This window comes from Gossypium hirsutum, chromosome D06, assembly GCF_007990345.1.
Source record: "Gossypium hirsutum isolate 1008001.06 chromosome D06, Gossypium_hirsutum_v2.1, whole genome shotgun sequence".
NCBI classification, from domain to species: domain Eukaryota; kingdom Viridiplantae; phylum Streptophyta; class Magnoliopsida; order Malvales; family Malvaceae; genus Gossypium; species Gossypium hirsutum.
Window position 1 is genome coordinate 42712085 of NC_053442.1, and position 20639 is coordinate 42732723.

The 20639-nt window shown below is 33.8% G+C and overlaps 1 non-coding gene across 1 annotated transcript; it reads left to right on the forward strand.

Moving 5' to 3' along the window:
• The first annotated feature begins 16718 nt into the window (after positions 1-16718).
• LOC121218852 (small nucleolar RNA R71) lies at positions 16719-16824 on the forward strand. The gene has a single exon (XR_005915329.1). It is a non-coding gene; the product is annotated as a small nucleolar RNA R71 (small nucleolar RNA).
• Positions 16825-20639: the final 3815 nt, after the last annotated feature.

The window sequence follows — 20639 nt, forward strand, 5'->3', positions numbered from 1 at the left end:
GAGTTGTCAAGTCACGAGAAACTCCTATGAACACGCTAAACACTTGGATCTGAAATGAAACAGAAAATTAAGCTTAGAATCAATTAGATCTGAAACAAAAATACCCAAAACAATAAAGGATCAGCCAAGAATTAAAAACACTTATGAATAACTATTCTTGGAAGCCAAGAACACGAAATTGAATTCAATAGGGACTCCAAACAGTCGAATCTGAAAAGAATAACACCGAAAACAGTAAACTAAATTCAAAGTCCAGCAAAACGAATTGAATCAGAGTTAGGATGATAGGACAGCAAGATCAATTAAAAAGGATAACTAAGGAATGTTTCTTACTGCCAAGAAGGGTGCCGATCAGATTCTTGAAGAGTATAGTGGCTAGAAACACAACAAAGATATCACAACAAGTTAATCAATAGATCAGCACAAGAAGAAAAATTTAAAGAGAAATAAATAGCAAGAAAATAAAGAAAAGTCCTAAGAAGCCTTGAAATCGATAAAGATTTCACAACTCCCTTCAAATGGCTCTAATCTCCCCTATAATGTGGAACAATGGCAAGAAGAAGGTTGATGATGGCTCCCACAATAAAAAAGATTGTTAAAACTACTTCTAAAGAAAACTCAAGAGAAAATTCTTGGAGAAAACTCAAAGAGAATTTTCCCTCAAAAAAAATCTGATTCAATGTGTAATTCAATGTAATTGTCATAAGGGTGGCCGGCCAAGCCTTAATATAAGCCTCCTAACTATTTTCCTAACCCTATTAGCAAATCTAAAAAAAACCAAATTACTAATTTCAAGGGGAAGTTCGGCCAAGGCTTTTAATGGGCTGCTTAGGCTGAATTTTTTTACATAGGAATTAATTCATAAAGTCTAAAAATTAAAACTAGGTATTTAAAATTTTACAAATTGGGCCATTTTGACAATTTAGCCTGATTTTCAACTAAGTCTAATTTTAAATTTCTTGATTGGGCTTGGAACATCTTATTGGGCCGTTTCTTCAAGCATTTGGGCTTGTAATCTGTTCTCTCCCGAAATTGGTTCGTTGATGCTCATAACTGAGATCCAATGCACCTTAGCTGCAAGATTCAGTTTCTTGGACCAAGATTTCCAAGATTTGAAATCTTGATTTTCTTGATTCTTGAAATCCCTCAAAACAGTAAAATTGGACCAAGATTCGGTTTCTTGATTTTCTTGAAAACAAGAAAGTGTATCTTGATTTTCTTTTTCCTTTGTATAGGCATCTAAGGCCTTGCTAATGAAGTCTTGAATGATTCCATTTAGTTTCATACGCATTTCCCTGGTCTTTGACCTTGTTATTGCGCCTTGTGCAAATTTGAGCCCATCACGTCCTTGAGCTTGAATTGGGCCTTTGTGACTCGTATCAACTTGAATATGTGGACATGAATTGGGTGAAAGAAATGGCTTATAAATGGGCTATTTCTTGGCTACACAACCTTAGACATAAGCGCGTGACTTAATCGTGTATGACACACGGTCCTGTGACACGATCGTGTATCCCCTGTAGGTTTTTAAAGATTTCATTTTAAGAGTCACATGGCCTAGCACACGGACGTGTGGCTTGGTCATGTGGACCAAGTCAGTGAGTTACATGGGCAGTGTGAATTTTTCCATCTTTTTCCATGAAGTTTTAAATGTTTTCGATTTAGTCTCGAATCGTTTCTAAAATGTTTCTAAGGCCTTGAGGTTTCGAATTAGGGACGTTTTGCATATGTTTGATTGGTTTTTGCAATGATTATGAAAAGTTGAGAATGAATGATTTGAGTTATATTTTTATGGTAATGCTCTATAACCCTATTTCGGCGACGGGTACGAGTTAGGCATGTTACAATATAAATAGTCATAAATGCAACTATTCTGTATAATTTCAAATTGTGAAGAAGTTTACCTAGATCACATTGGACTTTTTGTCTTGTAACGTTCTGAGGCTTAGGAAAGATATGGATTTTTAAAAATAGTAAGCATAAAATAGTTTCTAGCACAAAAATAGTTTGGCACGTCATATTGTCCCCTATTCTCCCCCTCAGTGACCTCTTCCCACTTACTGCCTTATTTCTCCTTCTCTAACCATCCTTTTATCTCCTTATAGGAAATCTCAACATTATAATGTAACTTTGGTTAGCTTACAAATTTTTGTCCAATAATGACCGAGTTTTTCTATAGCTGTGACTTTGTCCCTTTTTCTTTCTTTTTCACTGTACCTCACTCACAATTGCTTTTACTTTTCACATACTATTTCTACTCGTTAAATTTTCTTTTCGATTTATTTCCTTTTTTCACTTTTAAGCTAACCTATAAGCACTATACTCTACTAATATTTAATATCGCTCTATTTTTACAAAACCACCGTAATGTATCTTCTTATCCTTCAATATGTATGGCCATGTAACACCCCTAACCCGTCTCCATCGTTAGACTAAGGTTACAGAGCATTACCCAATAATCGGGAAACACTAATCAACATAGTGTTAAATAAATAAAACACATTCAAAAACATATCAACATAAGCATTTCGTCCCTAAATTGAGCCTTCGAGGCCCTAAAATAGCTTTGAGGCAATTTGGGACTAATTTGAAACAACTCAGAAGTTTTAAGAAAAAGTTGCAAAATTTTGAGAATAAGGGTCACACAGCCGTTTGGCCAGGCCATGTGACATCACCCTAGGCTGTGTAACATTTGAGCAAGGAACACACGATCGTGTCCCAGCCCGTGTCCCCACCCATGTAACTCACTAAGATGTCCCACACACCTGTGTGTCAGGCCGTGTACTAGCCCACGTAACTCACAGACTTCGATCCCTAAGAAATCTCAAATAACAAACAGTCGTGTCGCCAAGCCATGTGTGTCTCTCGGTCATTTCGTCAGGCCGTGTGCACTAAATTTGACCCAAAAACCATGCCAATTTAAGAACAAACCATACCTATTCCTCCACTCCAATTATGCAAACATTCAATAGACCTAAGCACTACTTCATCCAACCAATATGCCATTCAAAGGCACCACATATGTATACTAATCATTTAGCCTAAAAAATGACCAAAAGACCTCCTTTAAGACATTAAGCAATTAAGCATTTCACTATGATTATAACCATTTCATTTAACAACTAATCATCAAAGTTTCATGTAACCATTATATATGTATACTTGTTTCATTAATACAAAACATACCTTAAGCAATACACACTTCTCATTCAAAACAACACCTATTAACATTTCAAAGCTACATATTTACCAATATATACATTCCACTACCCTAAGAAATACGAAAACTAAAAACTTAGATGGATAGTGTGAGTCAGCTGATTGATCCTTCCAAAATGTTAGCAACGGTTATCTACAAAATAATCTACAAAAACCAGTAAGCTTACATAGCTTAGAAAGGACATAATGTCACATTTAATCTAAATATAATTAGATACAACTCACATATTATTTAATTCATGATTACCAAAGTACAAACAGGGGCATGTACGTGCATTCAGGGATGCCAAAGTACAAACAGGGGCACATATGTGCATTCAGGGGTACTGAAGTACAAACAGGGGCACGTATGTGCATCCATTGAATAACTATCTATAATCATATTAACTAAAGAACCATAATATAAAAACACAAGTAGGAATTCATTTATGAATTAAAATACTATGACCTTACCTACGATTTAAGTCTAGTCAACACACAAGGACTATTCCTCTGTTTTCCCTTTTCCTCGATTATTGTCTTTTTTTTCAAGTCTTGATCTATATAATAATTAAACACAACATATTAATCTCATACATATTTCACATTCCATTCACTGCATATGACCCTTAACTTTTCATTAATTAGCCGTTTCCCTAAACTTTTGCATCTTCTACAATTTAATCTTCTGACACAAAAATTATCAAAATGACCATTTTCTAATAATCAAATTATAGACAAATGTCCTAGGCCCTTTAACAATCCTTATTACACATCAAATTCACTATCAAACCTTAAAATCTGGACATTTTAACAATTCAATCTATAATCAAAATCTAACAAAAATCACTCCACAAAACAACCAAATACCACAACCAAAGCTATAAAAGCATAGTTATCATCAAAACCATTGAAGATTCATCAATGGCAACTTCTAAAATTTTTAATAGATTCAAAAACAAGGTACAGGCTAGTTGGACCTAGTTACAACGATCTCAAAAACATAAAATTCATTAAAAACAATGCTCAAAAACTTACTCATGCAAAGGAATAGACTAACCGAACCTCCAAACTATAATTCCATGGTGTTTCTGGTAAGGATGAAGAGAAAATGAAGAAGAAATGTCTTTTGCCTTCAATTTGTTTTATTAGTTTTGAAATAATTACAAATTTGCCATTAAACCAATTTTTCTTTAATTTTCAAACCAAAACCTTCTACTAACAAACAATAGGGTTTAATTGCCTTATTGGCCTTCTCAATTTTATTAGTTAAACAATTAGATCAACCAAATGCAATAATTAACAAGTTTTGCACCTTTTTCAATTTAGTCCTTTTTCTTTAATTAGCTAATTAAACATTAAAATTTCTTAACCAAACTTTAATATGACTCTAATGACTCTAGAAATATTCTATAAATATTATTTACAAGCCAACACAACAGAAATTTGTTGTCTCGAAATCACTGTTTTGTCACCACTAAAAAACGGGCTCTTATAGGCCAGACATCTATAATCAGGCAATTTAAGACCAAAGAAAAGGGTAAACACAAATTATCATTCTTAGCTCGGGTTTTGTATAAAGGTTCATTAAGAAGTGTTTTTTGGCTCAAAAACAGGTACTAAAGATGAATAAATAAGGTTAGCTTTTTGCCTCTGAGTGTATACCAAACAATGCCTTACGTCATCCCTAGGTATCTTAATATTCATAAGTTTTGTCAACCAAACAATCACAGATTCAACAATTTATTATTCATACTAGCATGCTCGTTTCCATGTATTCTCTATATCATTTGGTACATTAGATTCCTTAATACCTATTTGTAGCGTAATGTATAAAACTTAATAGTCTAATAATATAAAATTTAAAATCACACATCCTCATGCCAAATTTATTGTAAATACAATCAACTTATGTATATGCTCCTAACCAATCAATTGAATTTCTAGAAGCTCAAGCATACAATTGACAAGAAAAAAAACATGAAGGTTGAAAAAAATTTCCTATGTTACCCCCCACACTTTAGATAATACATTGTCCTCAATGTGTAGCCCTGTAAAAGATAAGGAAAGAAAGTTACCCGATTGATCGTGATATTATCGTGCTCTATTGGTGGGCACCTTCTCTTTTGACCATTGATATCTCAAAATTTTTATGCTTTTTCCATGTGGAGTTCCTACACAAAAAATTTAAACACAAAACAACTACTAATCTACTATTACTCCTACTCCTAACAAAATAAATTGAAAATCGTCCCAAATTTAATGCAGTCTTTTAAAACAAAAATTGAAAGTTCAGTTATCCTCCTCAAAATCCATCTCATCATCTTCCTATCCGTCCTCATTTCTTTCTTCACTTTCTTGTTCCTCTTCTTCGTCCTTTGGATGTGGCGGCCCAAACATATCCGACATTAGTCAAGTACCCTAATATTCTTTTGCAGTGTGAATTCCTAGACAATCGGGCCCGACTCCTACATCCAATGTATCATCCAGTCTAGCTTAGGATGATTGCTTTTTCTAATTTCCTATTGAGCGGTCGATTTTTCTTTTCTTTATGACGTTTGTTCCACTCTTGCTGGTGTTTGTTCAACACTTTAATCTATTTAGCCTATAGCTCGTGTAGTGTGTATAAAGAGTGCTGCCAATTATGCTTCATGATGACTTCATTGATTGCTCTGTAGATGCCATCAGAATGCGAACTGTCTTACATAAGACCATTACTAAGTGAGGAAAGAAGAGTCTCACTCTTTGGCCACTAACACATCACTTCATATTTTGATATATCCCTGTTTCGATGCATATCTATTTTTTCTACAAAATTGAGTATAACAAAACTGCTCGAAAAGTATTGACATTAAAAACATTCAAAGCAGGAGTTATTCTAGTGCAGAGAAATTGAATCCACCTTTTTTTTCTTCAAGAAACATTATTGCTTGATTAAAGAAGGTTAGGATAACAATGCCTAGGCGACATTTCCATTCACCCCTCGCCTTAGTTAGGAAGTTTATAATGTTCTCCATATTTATGTCTCTAAAGTATTCCAAATCAGTTTCTTCTATAAAATCTTTTTCACAAAATGAGTATTATAAAATTCGCAAATAACTCGAGGGGTGATTCGTACATCTTTCCCTCACACAGGTATCGATTCCCATGTATGACCTTCAATTTTTCTAGACTCTTATGCTCTTAAAGATGCATAAAATTCCTAAACTACAGAGACCACAACAAAGTCTTTTGAGATTGTACAAAAACATTCCCATCTATGAGATCAAACTAAAGGCCATATTCCTGACAGAGAACCATCGATGGTTCAAATCCCCTCTCTTGAATAAACGTTTTTCCTTGAAGTTTTAAAAAATATTTTTCAAAGCTTGGATTCAAAAAATTAGAAGGGTTCTGAACCGTTAAAGGTTCTGGTTCATTATTTCTTCTAACCTTTCGTGGAGGCATTGTGAATATTATTTAAATTCAACAACTAATGAACTAGCAAGCAAAGTTTCCAAAGGAACAGTAAAAATAGGAGTTAGGTACCCTTAACCTTAAATGGAAATTCATCGGATTCTCTTGCGAAATCTTGTTTGTTTCATCTTCAAGTCCTTGCACCCAGTGAGTCTATTTTGAAAAATAAGAGCTGCAAAAAAACAATATCTCGGGAACAAAAGGAGATTTAGAGGTTTTAAGGATTTTAGGGTTTTAGGATTTTAAGAGTTTAGAGGATTTTGAAAGAATTACAAGTAAAAGAGTTTTAAGTAATGTTTAATAGTGTTTTGGAGTTTTAAAATAAAGATTGTTTGGGTTAAAACTGAGTATAATTAGGGATTAACCCATCGGGCTACGTAAATGGGTCGAGTCAAACCTGCAGAAAATTACAGTAATGTCGTAGTATAGGGGTTCTGTGTCAGGACACCCTTGACAAGTTTTTGTCGCGACATCGGGGTTCGGTGTTGCGACACACTCTGGACTTTTGGATTTTTGGTTAAACTGCCTTTAGTTTCACGACACAAAAAGTCTGTGTCGAGACATCAAGATAATTTTCTCAATTTCATTGATTATGGCCTTGGTGTTGCAACACGAGATTGTCGTGTTACGACATTGGCTCGATTTTTGCCCAAATTTCCAATTTCTAGAGTGTCACAGTTCCTATACAACATAAATGTAATAAAAATTAAAATCTAGACTAACAGTTAGTTAAATATACAATAATTTATAAAAAAATTAAACATTAATTTAAATAATCAAGTTTTACTGTCGGATTCATCCCATAGCACCATTTATTCACATAAGGACGATTTTTTAGTTCTTTCAATATTAGTCTATTGCCCATCGTGCCACTCTGCCTTCTTCCTCTTATCTTTTTCCTTGAACCAGTTCTTTTGACCTTCATAGATTAAATGAAGTACGACCATTGGTTTGGGATTATTAGGTTTAAAAATAGACAATTCATTATAATGCTCCCTTAAGCCCCTTTTATTTTCCCCACTCTGTTGGTGGCCACATTTAAAAACTTCCGTTTCACAATAAATCTTCATTGTTAATTCATTATTTTCCAGATCAATGGTGGACATTGAAGTGGCTAGGAAAGGTCTAGCTAACAAGATTGGTATCTTTCGGTCTTCTTCAAAGTCTAGAACTACAAAGTCTGTCGGGATGATAAAATTGTGCACTTTGAGTAACACATCTTCCAATACTCTTTTCGAATGCATTGAAGATCTGTCAGCCAACTGTAGTGTTATTTGGGTATTCTTAAGGTTTCCCAACTTGAGTTTTTCACATATTGATAGAGGCATTAAATTGACACTAGCTCCTAAATCGCATAGGGATCTATTGAAATGAATACTCCCTATCTCTATGGGAATTGTAAAGCTTCCCGGGTCTTTCAACTTTTAGGGAATCTGTCTAGAAATAATAGCACTATAGGAAGTGCTCATGTTAAGTTGTTCTCCTACCTTAATTTTCCTACTCCTAGACATGATTTCCCTTAAAATTTTAGCGTACTTAGGAACCTTTTCATTTAATTCAATCAAAGTTAGGGTGACATTTAATGTTTTGAACAATTTTAGAAAACTTACAAACTCGTCTTCTGTAATGCGTAGGTTTGTGCAAGTGTACACAGTCGTTATCAAGTAATAAGTAAGTATCGAGTTATCGTCTCCACAGGGATTTTATTTGTTCAAAGTCACTTAATTTGTAAAATTATATTAACAATTTGGTAAATAAAAACACAATATAGTTGAGAAGTGGTGATTAAAATATATTAAACTAACTGCAATGATCCCTAACGCAAATTATCCTAAGTATGCAAACTATATGAATGAAATAGATTTTAGTAAAATTAAACACAATTTGCAACAATTATAACATAAATAAACTAGGACAATTACTTTAATTAAACTCAATTTATTATCAAGATGCTTAATAACATTCGGAAAAACATTCCATGGCAACTCGATCTTTCATGAGTTTGGAAACAACATTAGGTCCTTTCGGAATCCTTTACATAGTAAATACGCATTTTGGAATCCTTATTTACTAAGGGTTTCTTAGCATTCGTGTGAGGAAACAGGGACATGTTAGGTTTGAAACAATTTAATCACACAAATCTAAAAATTATGTAGATAACAGAGCTTAGTCAGAGTTGTTATGCAACCTCCAATTTAATCGGTTCAGGATCTAAATTGAGCATGCACATTTCAATTATGTGTCCATTAGCCGTTGACTGGTCAGGATTGCTCAGCTAATTCCGGTGCATTTCAATCACGTATAAATGAAATACAAACTTGATTTTAATTGAAAACATGATCGACTAAGGCACAAACATTATAAGTATGGATCAAATAAATAGTATTTAATCAAAGCAATCATCCTAGCTTAAATAAACTTAAGCTAACATTGTTGTAACCAAGAACAAAGAACACATAGCAAACATATTTATATTAAATTAAAGAAAAAGAAGATTAAACCCAATTCAAAGTGGCTATCACCCAAGACTCTAACTGACGAGGCTCCTCCGTTCCTTGGCTTTGCTCCTTTGCTGATGGCTCACCAAGGTGGCCGACCAAGGGTTCTTTAAGAGGCTTAATTTCTAAAATCTCTATGAAGAGATGATGCTAGGCCTGGGAATAGAAAAGGCTAAGAGAATTTGGAGAAAAGAGAGAATGATGAAGGATGAGAATGAATGAGGAATGATTGAGGGATGCTTTAGAGATGATGAATGAAGGAATGAGAGGATCTTATTTATAGGTGAGGAGAGGGGGATAGTTTGCTAAAAATAGGAGTTTTCATCTTTTGAAGCATCTTCCATGGGTGGTCGGCCATAAATTGAGCAAGTTGAGTTGATTTTTCCTTGATTTTTGGTCAATTTGAGTGCCACAACAACTCAGGACTGAGACTCGATCAAGTGCAAATCTTTAGGTAAATCTCTAATTTCTTCAACTCTTCAAAGACCTTATGCAATTAAACCAAAGAGTCGTTTATGGACAGCCATGTGCAACCGAATTTTGGGGTTGACTTGGTCTCCAATTTGGACGGTTTTGTAATCCGACAAAGCTATCAGACCTGTCCAGAATAAATCAACAAGTTAGAGGACCAAAGAATAAAATTTATCCAATTTAATTAATTAATTTAACCATGCATGGCCCACGTTATGTTTTAAAAATAATAATATATTCAAATTAATATAAAATAAGATATTTATTGCATGAAAACTATATAATAAAGCATAAAATCACATTTTAATAATTCTTATGTCCTAATTTCATATTTTTCACATATTTCATTAATTTATTAAACAATACTTAGTTTTAACAACAGGTTTAAGTAAAAAGGTGATAAATTACATAGGAAAAATCCTATATATTTTTCCATTTACACACCCGCAAACTTAAATCATTGCTCGTCCCGAGTAATGTTTATGCACAGCAAAAGGTCTTGCTAAGGCAAAATTGCTAATCGTGTAACCAGCATCAATCTTTGTCCCATAATCATACATTAATATCTTCATGCTTATCGATCTTCTTTATTAGCAAGGAATTCATATGCAAACATTCCTTAAGATTATACTAAGCTTCAAAATATGCCAAGATGAATAATAGTTTGCATGTATGTCCCAACCATAGATAACATTTTTCATTCAACATAATTTTTTATCAATCAAGCAAACAATCACAAGGCTTATTTATGATCTTCATATGTTGAACTTAGGACTTCCTCTCCACTAATGTAGGTGACATAATCATCAAATCAATAGGTCTTTTGTAATGGGGCTCAGTTAAAGGTAGGGATTTTAAGAGATGGTAAATTTCGGTTTTAAAAATCCTAACCTTTAACTTTGTCTTGGCTTTCTCGTAATACAACCTTTTTCTTTAAGTGAACCTTTAGAACACCCCCAAACTTATTTTAAACTCAAGCTCATACATTTTTCCTTTTTGAAGACTGAGCGACCTTTTCTTCGCTTTTTTTTAAGCATAAGCACATACATCTTTATGAAAATTTCCTCAAATGTTGATTCCCAAGACAACTTTAGTTAAGATAGGTGCACAAAATTAGGATAATTTTAAAAAGATGGTAATTGGCTTATAATGTAGGTTCATTGCAAAAACAGGCCTTTAAGCTCAAAATTACAGTTTTAAGGGTCAAATATCAAAGGGTTGGCTTGAAAAGGCTCAAACGATCAAAAGAAATAGTGTCTATGTCATTTTAGATTTTTATGTCCCCTAGGATTTCACCTGAAGAAAATTACTAAGTCAATTCTAAATATATAAACCTTCGTGCATGTCTAATCTCAAAAGAAACTAAGTTTTCATGGCAAACATTACTAAAGCTAAGATCATACAAGCATTCCATTCTTCATGATAACATACTTTCACTTAGATAAAATCATCATTCATATTTGCATACAAACTATCTCAGTAACAAAAAAAATATCTTTAAACATTCATTTATTAAAACATACTTATGAAATAAATAATTGAAGCATGCTTGAAAAAAAAATTTAAAGTTTGAGCAATTTATTTGCCTTACCTCCCTTTAAAAAGAAGCAATGTCCTCATTGCAAGAACAAAGTAATGAATGAAAATTGAACACCAAGTAGAGTTGTAAAGAAAGAGAGGTGAGTAATTAAGACTACTTAAATACCAAGTCTTCCCTAATAATGCAATCCTAGACATGTTCATTCCCATTACCACATCACTTAGTTTTATTCTTTCTAAAGAAATGTTAAGTTTGTTCATGCTTGTTATGTTTTATTCTGCAAAAATTAAATCCTAATTACAAAAAATAAATTCCTTAAGACCTAAAAATAATTAAATAAATAACATGACAAGAATCCCCCCTTTTATTTTTCTGACTTATTCCCCTTGTCTTCTTTAGCTCCATCTCCGCTTGCATCGTCAGTATCTTCCGTCCATGTCTCAAATATAGCATCTGGGAACTCAGGAACAAAAGTATTAAATGTATTCTTAAAAGTATTTTGAATTGAGTCATCTCTAATTTTTGCATATTTCAAATAAGTTTGTTGTTGATTGTGCATGAACTTGCACATATCCATCAAAATTGACAACTCTGATTTCCTTGAAGTACTTGCAGAAGTCGACATAGGAGTTGTATAGTCAGGTTCAACACTTAGCTTGACTGGTTCTTCTTCTGGCTCAACCCTTGGTTCAGGAATGTTTGATTCCTTATCAGATTCTTCCTCTTCAGTGTCTGTAACTGAATTAGCTTTAGTTTCAGTTCCATTTGTTGACTCCTCTGTATCCAGCTCAGTTGGCTCTTCTTGCTCGCCTTGATTCAGTTCATGCACCCTCTCTACTAATCTTTCAAGATCATGATTTGTAATTCATCCTTGAACATATCGCCCCTTCTGATTTGTTTGTGTTTTAACACGAGCCTTTAAGCAAAGTGAAGTGATTAATGATGGGAAATAAGCACTTCCTGCCTTCTTTTTAACACAATCTTGAATCTCTTTGAGGATAAATTTTCCAACATTAATGGACTTTTCTGTCAAAATTGCATATAACAAAAGCATTCGTTCCATCGAGATGGTGGAACTATATGAGATAAGCATAAAAATATAGCGAACGAAATAAAACCATACCTTTGCTACTAGTTTAAGTATTCTCTTCGACAAGAATGGCTTCCATACTTTCTTATAATCCATTGGGATCTCGGATTTGTCACAACATCAAGCACTTGTTGAAGAAAATCCCAATTGATATTATTCATCATAGGGTAGTACTCATCTTCTTCAACATTAGGTAAATTAAACAAATCATTGATGGACTTAGAAGTAAGAGGTACCTTTTTCTTTGGAACGATGACTTCAATATCATCTTACGTAGTCAAAATAGCATACAATTCTCTAACTAGTTCATCATCGGGAAGTGAACGAGCATCACAAAATCGTTCCCACTTGAGAGCATTGATTTTCTTTCTAATCGGTATAGGGATAACCATCAAACCATTACTCTTCAAGTCAAAAACTTTTTCCGACATCATAGGTTGATGCTTGAAGATTGAATCAAATCTCTCTTTCACTTGAATACATAGTCCACAGCAACTAAGATGTATTTGTTCCCATACAAAGAAGGAAACGGGCCTAATAAGTCAATGCCCCATACGTATAACAATTCAATCTCCAAAATGTTTATCAAGGGCATCTCATTCCTCCTTGATATATTTCTAGTCCTTTGGCATTTATCACAATTTTTCACATAAGCATAAGTATCTTTAAATCATGTAGGCCAAAAGAAACCTGCTTGCAAAATCTTTGTTGCAGTACGTGAACCACTAAAGTGTCCCTCACTTGGTGATGAATGGCAATGATACAATATCTCAGCAATCTCACTTTCAGCTACACACTTTCGGATTATATTATCTGCATATTGTTTAAACAAAAACGGATCCTCCTAAAGATACTACCGACTATCATGAAGGAATTTTTTCCTTTGTTGGTATGTCATTTCTCGAGGAACTATTCCACATGCAAGATAATTGGCAAAATTAGCAAACCAGGGTATTTCATGAATTCGATTTACCTCAAATAAGTGTTCATCTGGGAATTCTCGTTGATAGGCACACATGACTGAGTTACCTCATCTTGCTCCAACTTCGACAGATGATCAACTATTTGATTTTCTATACCTTTTCTATCTTGGATCTCAAGGTCAAATTCTTGGAGTAAAAGTATCCAACGAATTAGCCTTGGTTTTGCACCTTTCTTCATGAGCAAGTATTTAATGGTCAGATGGTCAGTAAATACTGTAACTTTGGTACCTATAAGATACGAGCAGAATTTGTCAAAAGTAAAAACTATAGCGAAGAGTTCCTTTTCGATTACCATATAATTGCGTTGGGCTCCCGTCAAAGTTCTACTTGCATAGTAAATAGGGTGAAACACTTTATTTTTTCTTTGACCCATCACAGCTCCAACGGCATAGTCACATGCATCGCATATCAACTCAAAAGGTGAGTTCCAATCAGGTGTAACGATGATTGGGGCTGAGATTAATCTCTTCTTTAACTCTTCAAAAGCTTCCAAACATGCTTTGTTGAAATCAAACACTATATCTTTCTCTATCAACAAACACAACAGTTTAGAAAATTTCGAGAAATCTTTGATAAACCTTCGATAAAAACCGGCATGGCCTAAGAAACTTCTAACTCCTTTCACATTCATTGGGGCCAGTAATCTTTCAATTACGTCCACCTTTGCTTGATCGACTTCAATTCCTTTTTTTTTGAGATATTATGACCTAAGACACTCCCTTCCTTGACCATAAAATGGCATTTTTTCCAATTAAGGACAAGATTCGTCTCTTCGCATCTTTTCAATACCTTAGCCAAATTACTCAAACAGATATCATAAGTGTTACCAAAAACAAAAAAATCATCCATGAAAACCTCAACAAAAGTTTCAACCATATTAGTAAATATTGCCATCATGCATCGTTGAAAAGTTGCAGGTGCATTGCATAAACCAAAAGGCATTCGCCTAAAAACAAAAGTACCGTATGGACAAGTAAAGGTTGTTTTATGTTGGTCATTATGGACAAGTAAAGGTTGTTTTATGTTGGTCATCCGGGGCTACAACTATTTTGTTATATCCTGAATAGCCATCTAAAAAACAATAGAATTCATTAACTGCCAGTCGATCTAAAATCTGATCCATAAAAGGCAATGAAAAATGGTCCTTCTTAGTGGCTTTGTTTAACTTTCTTTAATCAATACAAATTCTCCAACTGGTAATAGTTCTTGTTGGAATTAACTCATTATGCTTATTTTCAACAATTGTGATTCCACCTTTCTTCGGCACACACTGCATGAGACTAACCCACGAACTATCTGAAATAGGATAGATGACTCATGCATCTAACCATTTGATCACTTCCTTTCTCACAACTTCTTTGATAATAGGATTGAGCCTCCTTTGCCCATCAATTCGAGCTCTTTCAGCTTCTTCTAAAATGATTTTATGAATGCAAAAAGATGGGCTTATACCTTGAATATCAGCTATGGTCCAACCAATTGTTTTCTTAAATTTATTTAGAACAGTAATTAGTTGCTCCTCTTGATCTTTCACCAGTTCCGTTGAAATAATCAAAGGCAAAGTAGAATAATCACCTAAATAAACATATTTCAAATGGAAAGGAAGTACCTTTAGTTCGAGTTTAGGTGGTTCTTCAATTGACAACTTGGGTTGCAGAAATTCTCTGACTTCCAACTCCCAAGGTTCAAACCATATGGATTAAATAAAATTTCCCGGATTGGCTTCCATCAAAGCTATGTTTTCTTCACCTTCTTCATCCTCCAAAGGGTCAAGATCTAATGCTTTTTCCAATAGATCTTCTTCAAAATTTCTTTCCATAGAAACCAAGTTTTATATCTCTTCCATAACTGAACACTCCTTCGCCAGATCGGGAAATTTCATCGCTTTAAAAATGTTAAAGGTTACCTGATCGTTTTGAACTCACATGGTGAGTTCTTCTTTTTGCACATCAATTAACGTTCTTCCCATGGCTAAGAAAGTTCTTCCAAGGATGATCGGCACTTCCTTGTCTGGTTCAAAATCTAAGACGATGAAATCAATAGGAAAAATAAATTTATCGACTCTTACCAAAACATCCTCGATCTTTCCTTCGGGATATGCTAAAGATCGATCAGTTAGATGAAGCTTCTCAGTTGTAGGTTTTACTTCACCTATCCCTAACATCTTAAAAATAGACTTAGGCATCAAGTTGATACTCACTTCTAAGTCACACATAATTTTACCACAGTAAGATTCCCCAATGTTACAGGGTATAGTAAAGCTTCCTAGGTCTTTCAATTTCTGTGGCAATTTGTTCTGTAGGAACGCACTGCACTCCTTTGTCAAGGCAACAGTCTCATACTCATTTAGTCGTTTCTTTTTGGACAGTATATCCATCATAAACTTCACATAATTTGGCATTTGTTTTAAAGCCTCCACCAATGGAATATTGATGTGTAACTGCTTCAGAACATCTAAAAACTTCTTGAATTGCATCTCCTATTTTTGTTTGTTTTGCTGCAATCTTTGCGGATATGGACGTGATAGAAATTTTGGTTGAACTGGACAACTTTTCTAAGTAGGTAAATCTACATCCAAAGAAGATGTTAAAATATTTGAATTCACTAAGTCAGGGTTTACCTTGTCAAGCTTTGTAGATTCTGATTCCTTTGGTACAGGAACTTCAACAGCTGGTTGATTCTTCTCAACGGGCTTATCTTCGACATCAATCAATCAAGGTTCTAGAATTTTACCACTTTGCAATGCCACTGCCTTGATATGTTCTTTACCTAAATTTCTTAGATTCTCAGTATTGCTTGACAAGGTTCCTTATGGTCTATTACGTAGCTCCGTAGCTAACTGACCTATTTGGTTTTCCAAATTTTTCAGTGTTACTGTTTGGCTTTGGATCAAAGCGTCATTCTTTGCCATGTATGCTTTCAACAAGTTCTCCAAACTGTTTGATGCCTCAGCTTGAGGTGGTTTTGGAGCTTGCTAATTAAACCCTTGAGATTGGTTGGGTCTTTGCTGCAATAAGTTGTTGTTCGGACCATTTCCTTGGTTGCTCCAAGAAAAGTTGGGATGATTACGCCATGAAGGATTGTAGAAGTTGGACTAGGGTCCTTGTCCACTCCTATTTTGATATTGGTTCCCCACATAGTACACTGACTCGAGATTTGATGGACAATTCTCAAAAGAATAACCTTCCCCACAGTACACACAGAAAACTACTTCAAACGGACTTGGTGGCTGAGCTGCAGAATTATTAGTACTATTAGCGATTAACTATTTTATCATAAAGGAAATAGACGATACCTGAGCTGATAACGAAGTTGTTCGATTTGTTGGTCATTGATAGTTATTACTCGCGATCCTCTCGATGATCTCATAAGCCTCATTATAAGACTTAGACAAAATTGCACCATTCACGGAAGCATCTACCATCAATCTTGTATGTGCATTGAGACCATTATAGAATGTCTCCAACTGGACATAATGAGGAATCCCATGATGAGGACACTTACGAACTAACTCCCTGAATCGCTCCCTAGCCTCATACAAAGACTCGTCATCCAATTGTTAGAAAGTTGTGATCTCGTTCCTTAACTAAGTTTTTTTGCTAGGTGGGAAATACTTAACCAAAAATCTCTCTGCTAGTTCTTGCAATGTAGATATGGAACTTGGTGGCAATGAATTGAGCTATGCTCATGCTCAATCTTGCAACGAGTACAGAAACAACTTCAACCTCAAGTCTTCAGTCACACCGGCTATCTTGAATGAATCACTCACATCCATAAACAATCTAAGGTGGAGATATGGATCTTCCGTAGGCATACAACTAAATTGGCCCACCGTTTGTAGCATTTGAAACATTACTGGTTTCAATTTAAACTGGATTGCCTCAATATCTGGCCTTCTAATTCTTAGGTTTAACTCACTGAAAAGTGGCAGAGCATATTGTCTGATGCATCGATCCCTATCATCGATAATGAGGATAGGGTTTCGTACATGATCGGCTTCATTACCTTGTTCTTGATTCTGATTTCCAAGGTCCATATCGACTTGTCTTTGAGCTGTTCGTTCACGTCCTCTTTGTCTGAAAGTTTGCTCAATTTTAGGGTCTATAGGGAGTAAATTGATAATTCGATCTATGCTCATAAACACTTGAAAAAAAATCACAGAAATCAAAAAGAATAAGTTAGTAATGTTAGAAATAAATCAAATTTAAAATAAATAATTTCACGAACAAAATGACTATGGCAACAGTTGACAATCCCCGGTAACAGCGCCAAAAACTTGTAACGCATAGGTTTTTGCAAGTGTACACAGTCGTTATCAATTAATAAGTAATAGGTTTGTGCAAGTGTACACAGTCGTTATCAACTAATAAGTAAGTATCAAGTTATCGTCTCCACAGGGATTGTATTTGTGCTAAGTCACTTAATTTGTAAAATTATATTAACAATTTGGTAAATAAAAACACAATATATTTGAGAAGTGGTGATTAAAATATATTAAACTAAATGCAATGATCTCTAATGCAAATTATCCTAAGTATGCAAACTATATGAATGAAATAGATTTTAGTAAAATTAAACACGATTTGCAACAATTATAACATAAATAAACTAGAATAATTACTTTAATTAAACTCAATTTATTATCAGCATGCTTAATAACATTCGAAAAAATATTCCATGGCAACTCAATCTTTCATGAGTTTGGAAACCACATTAGGTCCTTTCGGAATCCTTTACATAGTAAATACGCATTTCAGAATCCTTATTTACTAAGGGTTTCTTAGCATTTGTGTGAGGTAATAGGGACGTATCAAGTTTGAAACAATTTAATCACACAAATCTAAAAACTATACAGATAACAGAGCTTGGTAAAATTTGTTATGCAACCTCCAATTTAATTGAGTAAGGATCTAAATTGAGCATGCACATTTCAATTATGTGTCCATTAGTCGTCGTCTGGTCAGGATCGCTTAGCTAATTCAGGTGCATTGAGGGATGATAAATGAAGGAAGGAGAAAGTCTTATTTATAGGTGAGGAGAGGGGATAGTTTGTTAAAAATAGGATTTTTCATCTTTTGAAGCAGCTTCCAGGGGTGGCCTGCCATAAATTGAGCAAGTTGAGTTGATTTTTCCTTTATATTTGGTCAATTTGAGTGCCACAACAACTTAGGACTGAGACTCGGTCAAGTGCAAATCTTCAAGTAAATCTCTTCAAGGACCTTATGCAATTAAACCAAAGAGTGGTTTATGGACAGCCATGTGCAGCCGAATTTTGGGGTTGACTTGGTCTCCAATTTGGACGATTTTTTAATCCGACAAAGCTATTTGACCTGTCAGAATAAATCAACAAGTTAGAGGAGCATAAAATAAAATTTATCCAATTCACTTAATTAATTAAAAACCCAAATTATTAATGAAATATTTTAAAATGAATTACTAAATATAACTTTATATTTTATTATTTAATTTAATCATGCATGGCCCACTTTATGTCTTAAAAAATATAATATATTCAAATTAATATAAAATAAGCCATTTATTGCATGAAAACTATATAATAAAGCATAAAATCACATTTTAATAATCTCTATGTCCTAATTTCATATTTTCACATATTTCATTAATTTATTAAACAATTGCTTAGTTTTAACAACGAATTTAAGTAAAAAGGTGATAAATTACATAGGAAAAATCCTATATATTTTTCCGTTTACATCTTCATCTCGTTTTTGCTTCTCTCCTAACCTTGAAGGGAATAGTATCTTTGCCATGGCAGGGTCTTCAATTGTCTCTTTCTCTTACTCAATTGCCACTGTAACTACTTCCTCTTACTATGGTTCAACATCAGCTTCTAAGGGTTCTTCATGAAGATCACCAATATTCTCCTTATGCATCTCTTGAGCTGGGTTCTCTAAGTTACTCAGTACTTTACACGATCGAAACGACATTGCTTTCACATGCTCCTTCCCTTCTCTACAAGGATTATTTTCGGTATTACTAGGAATACATGTGCCAATTTGTCTTTTTATATCTCCCATCATGCTCATCAATTGACTCATTTGATCTTCAAGCTTAGACAATGTTCTTGTTGAATTGGTGCACTAAAACTGCACTTACTTTACGCCTGTTCCCATTAATGCATCTTCCCCTTGATTCTATCTAGACATTGACCACATACAGCATGGTCATTCGGGTTGGCCCTGTAATACCCAAAAAATTTTACAGTAAAAATTATTTTTGATATAATAAAATAAGGAAATAAAGCGACAAAAAGGGGAAATTTTGGACTAATGTCAACATTGGGAAGTATATTATGACATATTAGTTCAAGAAAGGATTAAATCGCAAAAGTGAGAAAAGTTTTGTTGCCCAAGAGTAAATATTAAAAAATTGAGGGGTTAAAGTGTAAATAAGAAAAAGTTGAAGGACTAGTGGTGTAAATATTTTAAGGGTGGAATGATATAGAAACTCAGGAAAATGGATGGATTAGGACCAAATTGAAAAAGGTGAAGAATTTTAAGGGATTAAATCGCAATATCACCAAATTAAGTGATGACTCAAGGATGAAATTTTAAAAGATCATAAAGGGCAAAATGGTCAATTAGAAGAGAGAGAAATCTAGAAGATAATGATGATGTTGGAGATATTTTATATTAATTAAATAAATATTAGTTTATTAGTATTTTAATTTAATTTTTAAATGATATTTTATTATTTTATTATTATTTTATTTAATATATATATAAGAAAAGGAAGATGAAGATGCATGCAACCGACCATTTTTCCATGCACCAACGTGAGAAAAAGAGAGAAAGAAAGAAAGTTTTGCTTTATTTACAATTTGGTCCTTCCACCAAAAATTCACCATTTTCATCTAGAAATCAAAAGAATTTCCATAGCCACCAAGAGAGAAAACTGATAAGGAGACTATTGGGAGCTAGAATATCAAGTTAGATTCAAGAAATAAAGGTTGGAGGAGAGAGAAAATCAAGTTAAAGATTGAAATCAATAGAGCAAGGTAAGAACATTAAGATTTCAATATATTTTTGAGTTTGATATTATTGAAAAAATAGGGAATTGATGTTAATGTAGGGATTTATTATATAATGTTCTATGTTCTTGATATGTTAGTGAAGGGAAACAAGAGGAATTGATACAAAATATTGTAGAGAAAAGAAATGAGGGTGTAATAAATTTGATTATCAACATCTTGCACTAAAATAGTTTTGGACAGCTGCAGTAGGTTAACTTTGAAAAATCACCATAAATTGTGGAAATTCAATTAGAGAGTGAATAAGATATGAAATGAAATTTCAATGAGTCTATTTTTACATAAAAGGAACAGAGCAAGTAAAAGAGTTATATATTTTGATATATTTAATTTTAGTGAGGCAGGGTCGGAT